This window comes from Salmo salar, chromosome ssa10 (genome assembly GCF_905237065.1).
Source record: "Salmo salar chromosome ssa10, Ssal_v3.1, whole genome shotgun sequence".
Lineage (NCBI taxonomy): Eukaryota > Metazoa > Chordata > Actinopteri > Salmoniformes > Salmonidae > Salmo > Salmo salar.
The window spans coordinates 78,516,430-78,529,277 of NC_059451.1; positions in this window are offsets into that span (position 1 = coordinate 78,516,430).

A 12,848-nucleotide genomic window follows, 5' to 3' on the forward strand; every position below is an offset into this window, starting at 1 on the left:
TCCGGTGAACAGGTCAGGGTTCCATAGCCGCAGGCAGAACAGTTGAAACTGGAGCAGCAGCACGGCCAGGTGGACTGGGGACAGCAAGGAGTCATCATACCAGGTAGTCCTGAGGCATGGTCCTAGGGCTCAGGTCCTCCGAGAGAAAGACAGAAAGAGAGAAAGAGAGAATTAGAGAGAGCATATTTAAATACACACAGGACACCGGATAAGACAAGAGAAATACTCCAGATGTAACAGACTGACCCTAGCCCCCGACACATAAACTACTGCAGCATAAATACTGGAGGCTGAGACAGGAGGGATCAGAAGACACTGTGGCCCCATCCGATGATACCCCGGACAGGGCCAAACAGGCAGGATATAACCCCACCCACTTTGCCAAAGCACAGCCCCCACACCACTAGAGGGATGTCTCCAACCACCAACTTACCGTCCTAAGACAAGGCCGAGTATAGCCCACAACGATCTCCGCCATGGCACAACCCAAGGGGGGGGGGGGCGCCAACCCAGACAGGAAGACCACGTCAGTGACTCAACCCACTCAAGTGACGCACCCCTCCCATGGACGGCATGGAAGAACACCAGTAGGCCAGTGACTCAGCCTCTGTAAAAGGGTTAGAGGCAGAGAATCCCAGTGTACACCTATGTAGATATTTCATAAAAAATCTGCCGTTTCCAGCTGCAATAGTCATCTAAATCATTAACAATGTCGACACTGTATTTCTGATAAATTTGATGTTATTTTAACCTCTCTAGGGTAGGTGGCACCAAATCGTCCCACCTACGTAACAGCCAGTGTAATCCCATGGCGCGTTATTCAAAAACCTCAAAAATTGCTTTACAACGAAAGCAAAAAATTAGATTATGTCAGCAGAGTACCCAGCCAGAAATAATCAGACACCCATTTTTCAAGCTAGCATATAATGTCACATAAACCCAAACCACAGCTAAATGCAGCACTAACCTTTGATGATCTTCATCAGATGACAACCCTAGGACATTATGTTATACAATACATGCATGTTTTGTTCAATCAAGTTCATATTTATATCAAAAAACAGCTTTTTACATTACATTTACCGAACACTGCCGGTGAATTTACTAAATTACTCACGATAAACGTTCACAAAAAGCATAACAATTATTTTAAGATTTATAGATACAGAACTCCTCTATGCACTCGATATGTCCGATTTTAAAATAGCTTTTCGGTGAAAGCACATTTTGCAATATTCTCAGTAGATAGCCCGGCATCACAGGGCTAGCTATTTAGACACCCAGCAAGTTTAGCACTCACCAAAGTCAGATTTACTATAAGAAAAATGTTATTACCTTTGCTGTCTTCGTCAGAATGCACTCCCAGGACTTCTACTTCAATAAAAAATGTTGGTTTGGTTCAAAATAATCCATAGTTATATCCAAACAGCGGCGTTTTGTTTGTGCGTTCAAGACACTATCCGAAAGGGTAAATAAGGGTGACGAGCATGGCGCAATTCGTGACCAAAAAATTCAAAATATTACATTACCGTACTTCGAAGCATGTCAACCGCTGTTTAAAATCAGTTTTTATGCCATTTTTCTCATAAAAAAGCGATAATATTCCGACCGGGAATCTGCGTTTAGGTAAACAGACGAAAGAAAATAAAGCATTCGGTCGACTCGTGCACACGCCTAAGCCCATAGTACTCTGATCGGCCACTTGCCAAAAGCGATAATGTGTTTCAGCCAGAGGCTGCCTCGATATCGTTCAGCTTTTTCCCGGGCTCTGAGAGCCTATGGGAGCCGTAGGAAGTGTCACAATAGAGCAAAGATCCTCAGTCTTCAATAAAAAAGAGCCAAGATGAAACACAACTTGTCAGACAGGCCACTTCCTGCATGAAATCTTCTCAGGTTTTGGCCTGCCATTTGAGTTCTGTTATACTCACAGACACCATTCAAACAGTTTTAGAAACTTTAGAGTGTTTTCTATCCAAAGCCAATAATTATATGCATATTCTAGTTACTGGGCAGGAGTAGTAACCAGATTAAATCGGGTACGTTTTTTATCCGGCCGTGTCAATACTGCCCCCTAGCCCTAACAGGTTAATGGACAAAAAGAATATATTTATTTTCAAAAACAAGGACATTTCTAAGTGACCCCAAACTTTTGAACGGTAGTGTACATGGGACTTTGCACATGGATACCGAATGTTGTTGTTGTAAATTCCTCCCTCACACCTCCATTGGTCTGTGATCCTCCTGATCCTCCTGCCCAGGCGGGATGATGAATCCTATGAGGAAAACTAACTGTCTTAATCGTAAATGACTTACCTTATCCCTTTTACACAGAATTGCAATAACTTGCTGTGGTACTTCTTGGAAACTGTAAGTTTGTGATTTCAGCTTTTGTGTATGCAGTGAAACTTGACGGTCAGTGTCTTTCTCTCTGGAATGTCAGTATACTATGAATCTGACTGAATGGTGATTCAGTGTTGTACAACGGCGCCGTAGAAGGGGCAGACGGAGCGGTCTTCTGGTCAGGCCCCGTAGACGGGCACATTGCGCACCGCTCCCGAGCACACTACTCGCCAATGTCCAGTCTCTTGACAACAAGGTAGACGAAATCAGAGCAAGGGTAGCATTCCAGAGAGACATCTGAGACTATAACCTTCTTTGTTTCACGGAAACATGGCTCACTCGAGACACGCTATCTGAGTCGTAACAGCCACCTGTTTTTTTCATGCATTGCGCCGACAGAAACAAGCATCTCTCTGGTAAAAAGAAGGGCGGGGGTGTATGCCTTATGATTAACGAGACATGGTGTGATCATAACAACATACAGGAACTCAAGTCCTTTTGTTCACCTGACTTAGAATTCCTCACAATCAAATGCCGACCGCATTATCTACCAAGAGAATTCTCTTCGATCATAATCACAGTCGTGTATATTCCCCCCCAAGCAGAAACATCGACGGCCCTGAAAGAACTTCATTGGACTCTATGTAAACTGGAAACCACATATCCTGAGGCTGCATTTATTGTAGCCGGGGATTTTAACAAGGTTAATCTGAAAACAAGGCTCCCCAAATTCTATCAGCATATCGATTGTGCTACCAGGGCTGGTAAAACCCTGGACCACTGTTATTCTAACTTCTGCGACGCATATAAGGCCCTCCCCCGCCCTCCCTTCGGAAAGCTGACCACGACTCAATTTTGTTACTCCCAGCCTATAGACAGAGACTAAAACAGTAAGCACCCGCCCTCAGGTCTGTTCAACGCTGGTCCGAACAATCGGATTCCACGCTTCAAGATTGCTTCGATCACGTGGACTGGGATATGTTCCGCATTGCGGCGAACAACAACATTGACGAAAACGCTGATTCGGTGTGTGAGTTTATTAACAAGTGCATCGGTGATGTTGTACCCACAGCGTCTATTAAAACATTCTCCAACCAGAAACCGTGGATTGATAGCAGCATTCGTGCAAAACTGAACGCGCGAACCACTGCTTTTAATCAGGGTAAGGTGAGCGGAAACATGACCGAATACAGACAAGTGTAGCTATTCCCTCCGCAAGGCAATCAAACAAGCTAAGCATCAGTATCGAGACAAAGTAGAGTCGCAATTCAACAGCTCAAACACGAGAGGTATGTGGCAGGATCTACAGTCAATCACGGACTACAAAAGGAAAACCAGCCCCATCGCGAACCGCGATGTCTTGCTCCCAGACAAACTAAACAACTTCTTTGCTCACTTTGAGGACAATACAGTGCCACTGACACAGCCCGGTACCAAAACCTGTGGGCTCTCTTTCACTGCAGCCAACGTGAGTAAAACATTTAAACGTGTTAACCCTCGCAAGGCTGCAGGCCCAGACGGCATCCCCGGCTGTGTCCTCAGAGCATGCGCAGACCAGCTGGCTGGTGTGTTTACAGACATAATCAATCCTTATCCCAGTCTGCTGTCCCCACATGCTTCAAGAGGGCCACCATTGTTCCTGTTCCCAAGAAAGCTAAGGTAACTGAGCTAAATGACTTCCACCCTGTAGCACTCACTTCCGTCATCACGAAGTGCTTTGAGAAACTAGTCAAGGACCATATCACCTCCACCCTACCTGACACCCTAGACCCACTCAAATTTGCTTACCGCCCCAATAGGTCCACAGACGACGCAATCGCCATCACACTGCACACTGCCCTTACCCATCTAGACAAGAGGAATACCTATGTAAGAATGCTGTTCATCGATTACAGCTCAGCATTTTAACACCATAGACCCTGGGTCTCGACCCCGCCCTGTGCAACTGGGTCCTGGACTACCTGACGGGCTGCCCCCAGGTGGTGAGGGTAGGTAACAACATCTCCACCCCGCTGATCCTCAATACTGGGTCCCCACAAGGGTGCGTTCTCAGCCCTCTCCTGTACTTCCCTATTCACCCATGACTGCGTGGCCATGCACGCCTGCAACTCAATCATCAAGTTTGCAGACGACACTACAGTGGTAGGCTTGATTACCAACAACGACGAGACGGCCTACAGGGAGGAGGTGAGGGCCCTCGGAGTGTGGTGTCAGGAAAATAACCTCAAACTCAATGTCAACAAAACAAAGGAGATGATCGTGGACTTCAGGAAACAGCAGAGGGAGCACCCCCCTATCTACATTGACGGGACAGTAGTGGAGAGGGTGGAGAGTTTTAAGTTCCTCAGCGTACACATCACGGACAAACTGAAATGGTCCACCCACACAGACAGTGTGGTGAAGAAGGCGCGGCAGCGCCTCTTCAACCTCAGGAGGCTGAAGAAATTTGGCTTGTCACCAAAAACATTCACAAAATTTTACAGATGCTCAATCGAGAGCATCCTGTTGGGCTGTATCACCGCCTGGTGCGGCAGCTGCTCCGCCCACAACCGGAAGGATCTCCAGAGGGTATTGAGGTCTGCACAACGCATCACCGGGTGCAAACTACCTGCCCTCCAGGACACCTACACCACGCGATGTCACAGGAAGGCCAAAAAGATCATTAAGGACAACAACCACCTGAGCCATTGCCTGTTCACCCCGCTATCATCGAGAAGGCGAGATTAGTACTGGTGCATCAAAGCTGGGACCGAGAGACTGAAAAACAGCTTTTATCTCAAGGCCATCAGACTGTTAAACAGCCATCACTAACATTGAGTGGCTGCTGCCAACATACTGACTCAACTCCAGCCACTTTAATAATGGAAAAATGGATGTAATCAATTTATCACTTGCCAATTTATATAATGTTTACATACCCTACATTACTTATCCCATATATATATATACTGTACGCTATACCATCTACTGCATCTTGCCAGCTTGATGTAATTAAATGTATCACTAGCCAGTTTAAACAATGCCACTTTACATAATGTTCTCATACCCTACTTTACTCATCTCATATGTATATACTATACTCTATACCATCTACTGCATCTTGCCATCTTGATGTAATTAAATGTATCACTAGCCAGTTTAAACAATGCCACTTTATATAATGTTCTCATACCCTACATTACTCATCTCATATGTATATACTGTACTCTATAACATCTACTGCATCTTGCCATCTTGATGTAATGTATCACTAGCCACTTTAAACAATGCCGCTTTATATGTTTCATACCCTACATTATTCATCTCATATGTATATACTGTACTCTTACCATCTACTGCATCTTGCCTATGCTATTCGGCCATCACTCATTTATATATTTTTATGTACATATTCGTATTCATTCCTTTACACTTGTGTGTATAAGGTAGTTGTTGTGGAATTGTTAGGTTATATTACTTCTTAGTTATTACTGCATGGTCGGAACTAGAAGCACAAGCATTTCGCTACACTCGCTTTAACACCTGCTAATCATGTGTATGTGACAAATAAATTTGATTTACTGCGAGAAATTCTATTGCACTACCTGCAAGGTTCTCCAAAAATGCACAGTTTGATGGTATTAGTAAGCTTACACAATAATTTAACCCCCCCAGAAAGATCCGAATCACGTTCTGCGCATTCATTTTGTTACCTCTACTTTACGTACACGTTTTTGGGGTCACCCTACCTTCACATTTGTCACTGTCAATCATGAATGATAATTCTTCAAGTTTTACTGCTGAAATGTCCATGCACCATCTGACCATCTGCATGTCAACAATTTTTATCTCAATCAGTTACATGGGAATATGCAAGAAATGTTTTACAGTAATGAATGTTATACTATGCTATTAGTTGGTTCTGTTATGTACTGTACAATACTATCATTATGTGATCTTGCAGAAATTGATTCAGCTTTGATCTAACTTTATTAAACGAGCACCAATCGCCAGAGTAGCTTGTTTTCTACGAGTAGAGAAGAGAATCCACATGCACAGAGGCTTCAGAGTGGCTGCGGATGATACTTTTCTGGATCTAGTGTTCGATTCAGTTAATTTGGTCCCAATATTTCTCCCTTAAAGGGGCAGTTTGTTCAATTGTAATATTTCCATAATTTTACTTATCTTGGAAGAAGTTATATGCCAGTAGTGACTGTGTCTATGATTAGGGTTTCATTACCTTGCTTCAGCCACCACAGGCTAAATGTTACCATCCTCTACCACAAAACCCAAGGGTTGAATGTTGCCCAGTTTAGCACTGTCTGAATTGCAAAATCAACTCAAAGTAATATCACATTGGGGAGCAGCACTTTCTCAGAGGAAATTGTGCAGAGGCTCATATGATTTCAAAAATGGTTACATTACTGTTTTAAAAACTCAAAACGGATGGCTTGCTACAGTAATTGATCTTATTTGTGAAATGCTTCTGATCTAATGTTTTTGAAATATTATAATGATCATCAACTGCTATTTTCTCTGACAGAGATGTAATATTAGAATTACTTATTTTCGTCGGCAGTGGTGGTAATACATTTTTGTTCCTTTGTGACCAGTATGGGTGGAATGGTAGCTATCAGAGTACTGTACGGTGACACTTGCACACTTTGTATGCAGTTGTTGGGCATCAATAAAAGTTTTTTATGCTGTAAAATGTTGTCTATTAATTGATGCTATCAGTGTTTTGATTGGAATACATGATGTAATGATTTTATGAAATAATACAGTTATGTGAACTGGTTATTTCTGTAACTGTTTTGGACCCTTAACATATTTTTTAAGTTACCAGAATTTTGCAAACCTAGATGTGGTCATTGAACATTTTGTGCACTTCTGCACCATATAATTTAGGCCATGATATACCTAGACATGTAATTTAGGCCATGATATATCTAGACAGAAGTTTTAATATTTTCATGGGGAAAATGATTTATTTAAAAATAAACTGTTATTGAAGGTTAATTTGACCCTTGTGGTGAGTGTTTGGGTCGTCTCTCAACTTGTTTGGTTTTACAACTTGTTCTTAGCTGAACTGTATAATCATGACCCAGAATGTTCTGACTGAACTGAATATAAAACCAGAACATGTGAAGAAATGCATTTCCTGTGTCATGGTTTTAAGAGTCAAATGTATTGGTAGGTCTAAATATAAAATAAATACCTGATACATTGTTGCCATTATGTATATTGTTTGACTGGATTATTCTGTATAGGCTTAAACAAAAACCTGAATGAGTTTTTTCTTGATAGTGTTCCCAGGAATGTTTTCATTAGTGCATTCCATAGCAAAACGTTTATGCAACAAAAAGGAGAGTTTCTTATCGGTTAAGGTAGTCCCTCCCCATTTCGGTCCATTTTCTTTTGTTGGGTGTCTAGTGAATACAACCCAGTATTTACACAAGGCTCGTTTCATCTTGGATTCCCCCATCAATATCAGTCGTGATGTAAAGAAATGCACACTAAGGGAAAAGGAATCCTAGGGAACTAGGAGAATAGGGGCTTCAAGGTCTGAGGTTCAATATAAGGAAACTCTTATTCTGCTCTCTGAAGACGAGAAAATCACACACAACACTCTATGCTTAAAAAGGAGCCAGGCACAACTATAAAATTGCACATTCATTAAGAAATTGAAAGAATGGCGCCGGAGGGGATGGCTGCGGTTTTACGGGCTCCGAACCAATTGTGCTATTTTGTGTGTTTTTTTGCATTGTTTGTAACTTATTTTGTATATAATGTTGATGCTATCGTCTCTTATGACCAAAAAGAGCTTCTGTGTATCAGAACAGCAATTACTCAACTCGAACTGGACAAAGATTTTTTCTTTAATGAGTTTGACGCAAAGGATATAATGCTGCTTCCAGACAAGGCCCAAATCCCTGTCATTCGCATGAAGAAAATAAGAAATACAGGGGCGCAGATCAGGGTGCCTTGTGAGAATTAGTCGGCGAGTGGGTAACCTGCCTCTACTATACGTTCTATTGGCCAACTTGCAATCGCTGGAGAATAAACTGGATGAGCTCCGTTCAAGACTATTCTACCAACGGGACATTAAAAACTGTAATATCTTATGTTTCACTGAGTCGTGACTAATGAACGACACAGACAATATAACTGGGTTTTCTGGGCATCTTGACTGGGTTTTCCGTGCATCGGCAGGACAGCTACGTCTGGTATGAAGAGGGGTGGGGTTGTGTGTCTCTTTGTCAATAAGAGCTCGTGCGAGATGTCTAATATTAAGGTAGTCTCGAGTTACTGCTCGCCTGAGGTAAAGTACCTCATGATACATTGTAGACCTCACTATCTATCAAGAGAATCTATATTTTTTGTCTATTTACCACTACAAACCGACGCTGGCACTAAGACTGCACTCAACGAGCTGTATAAGGCCATAAGCAAACAAGAAAATGCTCATCCAGAAGCGGCGCTCCTAGTGGCCGAGGACTTTAGTGCAGGCAAACTTAAATCTGTTTTACCTAATTTCTACGAGCTTGTCACGTGCAACCAGAGGGAAAAAAAACTCTAGACCACCTTTACTCCACACATAAAGATGCTTACAAGGCTTTCCCTCTTCCTCCATTTGGTAAATGTGACCATAATTCTATCCTCTTGATTCCTACTTACAAGCAAAAACTAAAGCAGGAAGTACAAGTGACTCACTCAATACGGAGGTGGTCAGATGACGCAGATGCCACGCTACAGGACTATTTTGCTAGCACAGACTGGAATATGTTCCGGGATTCATCTAATGGCATTGAGGAGTATACCACCTCAGTCTCCGGCTTCATTAATAAGTGCATCGACGACGTCGTCCCCACAGTGACCGTACGTACATATCCCAACCAGAAGCCATGGATTACAGGCAACATCCGCACCGAGCTAAAGGCTAGAGCTGCCGCTTACAAGAGCGGAACACTAATCCGGACGCTTATAAGAAATCCAGCTATGCCCTCAGACGAACCATCAAACAGGCAAAGCTTCAATACAGGACTAAGATTGAATCCTACTACACTGGCTCTGATGCTCGTTTGATGTGGCAGGGCTTGACAACTGATAAGGACTACAAAGGAAAACCCGTCCGTGAGCTGCCCAGTGATGCGAGCCTAGCAGGTGGGCTAAATGCTTTTTTTGCTCACTTTGAGGTGAGCAACACTGAAGCATGCATGAGAGCACCAGCTGTTCCGGACAACTATGTGATAACGCTCTCCATAGCCGATGTGAGCAAGACCTTTAAACAGGTCAACATTCACAAGGCCGCAGGGCCAGACGGATTACCAGGACGTGCATTCAGAGCATGCTCAGACCAACTGACAAGTGTCTTCACTGACATTTTTAACCTCTCCCTGACCGAGTCTGTAATACCAACATGTTTCAAGCAGACCACCATAGTCCCTGTGCCCAAGGAAGCGAAGGTAACCTGCCTAATGACTACCGCCCCGTAGCACACACGTCATATAGTGCTTTGAAAGGCTGGTCATGGCTCACATCAACAATATCATCCCGGAAACCCTAGACCCACTCCAATTTACATACCGCCCCAACAGATCCACAGGTGATGCAATCTCAATCGTACTCCACACTATCCGTTCCCATCTGGACAAAAGGAACACCGACACGAGAATGCTGTTCATTGAATAAAGCTCACCGTTCAACACCGTAGTGCCCTCAAACCTCATCACTAAGCTAAGGACCCTGGGATTAACCTCTCTGGGCTAGGTGGGACGAATTCGTCCCAAATTCGTCCCACCTACGTAACAGCCAGTTGAATCCTGTGGCGCGATTTTCAAAACGTTTGAAATGCTATTACTTCAATTTCTCAAACATATGACTATTTTACAGCTATTTAAAGACAAGACTCTCGTTAATCTAACCACACTGTCCGATTTCAAAAAGGCTTTACAACGAAAGCAAAACATTAGATTATGTCAGCAGACTACCCAGCCAGAAATAATCAGACACCCATTTTTCAAGCTAGCATATAATGTCACAAAAACCCAGAAGACAGCTAAATGCAGCACTAACCTTTGATGATCTTCATCAGATGACAACCCTAGGACATTATGTTATACAATACATGCATGTTTTGTTCAATCAAGTTCATATTTATATCAAAAAACAGCTTTTTACATTAGCATGTGACGTTCAGAACTAGCATACCCCCCGCAAACTTCCGGGGAATTCGCTAACAATTTACTAAATTACTCACGATAAACGTTCACAAAAAGCATAACAATTATTTTAAGAATTATAGATACAGAACTCCTCTATGCACTCGATATGTCCGATTTTAAAATAGCTTTTCGGATGAAGCACATTTTGCAATATTCTAAGTACATAGCCCGGCATCACAGGGCTAGCTATTTAGACACCCAGCAAGTTTAGCATTCACCATAATCAGATTTACTATAAGAAAAATGGTCTTACCTTTCCTGTTCTTCGTCAGAATGCACTCCCAGGACTTCTACTTCAATAACAAATGTTGGTTTGGTCCCAAATAATCCATCGTTATATCCGAATAGCGTCGTTTTGTCCGTGCGTTCCAGAAACTATCCGAAATGGTAAATAACGGTCGCGCAAATGGCGCATTTCGTGACAAAAAAATTCTAAATATTCCTTTACCGTACTTCGAAGCATGTCAACCGCTGTTTAAAATCAATTTTTATGCCATTTTTCTCGTAGAAAAGCGATAATATTCCGACCGGGAATCTCCTTTTCGGCAAACAGAGGAAAAAATCACAAAGACGGGGGCAGCCAGGTCACGCGCCTAAGCCCACAGTCCCTTGATCGGCCACTTGAGAAAGGCGATAATGTGTTTCAGCCTGGGGCTGGGATGACGACATTCTGTTTTTTCCCGGGCTCTGAGCGCCCATGGACGACGTAGGAAGTGTCACGTTAGAACAGAGATCCTTTGTAAAAGATAGAGATGGCAAAGAAGTTCCAGAAATGGTCAGACAGGCCACTTCCTGTAAAGGAATGTCTCAGGTTTTGACCTGCCATTTGAGTTCTGTTATACTCACAGACACCATTCAAACAGTTTTAGAAACTTTAGGGTGTTTTCTATCCATATATAATAAGTATATGCATATTCTAGTTACTGGGTAGGATTAGTAACCAGATTAAATCGGGTACGTTTTTTATCCAGCCGTGAAAATACTGCCCCCTAGCCCCAACAGGTTAAACACCTCCCTCTGCAACTGGATCCTGGAATTCCTGACGGGCCGCCCCCAGATGGTAAGGGTAGGTAACAACACATCTGGCACACTGATCCTCAACACGGGGGCCCCTCAGGGGTGTGTGCGTAGTCCCCTAACGTACTCTCTGTTCACCCACGACTGTATGGCCAAGCACGACTCCAAAACCATCATTAAGTTTGCTGATGACACAACACTGGTAGGCCTGATTACTGACAACGATGAGACTATAGGGAGGAGGTCAGAGATCTGGCATTGTTGTGGCAAGAGAAAAACCTCTCCCTCAATGTGGGGAAGACAAAGGAGATGATCATGGACTACAGGAAAAGAAGGGCTATACACGCCCCCCCATTCACAGGGCTGTAGTGGAGCGGGTTGAGAGTTCCAAGTTCCTTGATGTCCACATCACCAACAAACGATCATAGTCCAAACACACCAAGACAGTAATGAAAAGGGCACGGCAATGCCTTGTAACCCTCAGGAGACTTAAAATATTTGTCATGGGGCCCCAGATCCTCCAAAAGTTCTGTAGCTGCACCATCGAGAGCATCCTGACCAGTTGCATCATCTCCTGGTATTGCAAATGCTCGGCATCCGACTGTAAGGCGCTACAGAGGATAGTGCGTACAGCCCAGTACATCACTGGGACCAAGCTTCCTGCTTTCCAGGACCTATATACTAGGTAGTGTCAGAGGAAGGCCCAAAATATTGTCAACGACTTCAGTCACCCAAGTCATAGACTTTTCTCTCTGCTACCGCACTGCAATAGGAACCAGAGTGCCAAGTTTAGGTCCAAAAGGCACCTTAACAGCTTCTAGCCCCAAGCCATTTGACTGCTTAATCAAATGGCCTCCCGGACTATTTGCATTGACACTCCCACCCCTTTGTTTTTACACTGCAGCGACTCGCTGTTTATTATCTATCCATAGTCACTTTACCCCTACCTACATGTACAAATTACCTCGACTAACCTGTAGCCCCGCACAATGTAGCCTCATTATTGTTATTTTATTATGTTACTTTTTTTTCTTCTTTAGTTCATATAGTAAATCCTTTTTCTTTACTCTATTTTCTTAAAACTTCTTTGTTGGTTAAGGGCTTGTAAGTAAGCATTTCATGGTAAGGTCTACACATTCGGCGCATGTGACAAATACATTTGACTTGACTTGAAATTGCATCTTGATGACATCACACATTCCTGTAGGGGGGGTGGGGGTTTCCTAACCCTGACCCCATCACAGTATTATTAGCCTCATCCCAAACACTCAGGGATAACACAACCTC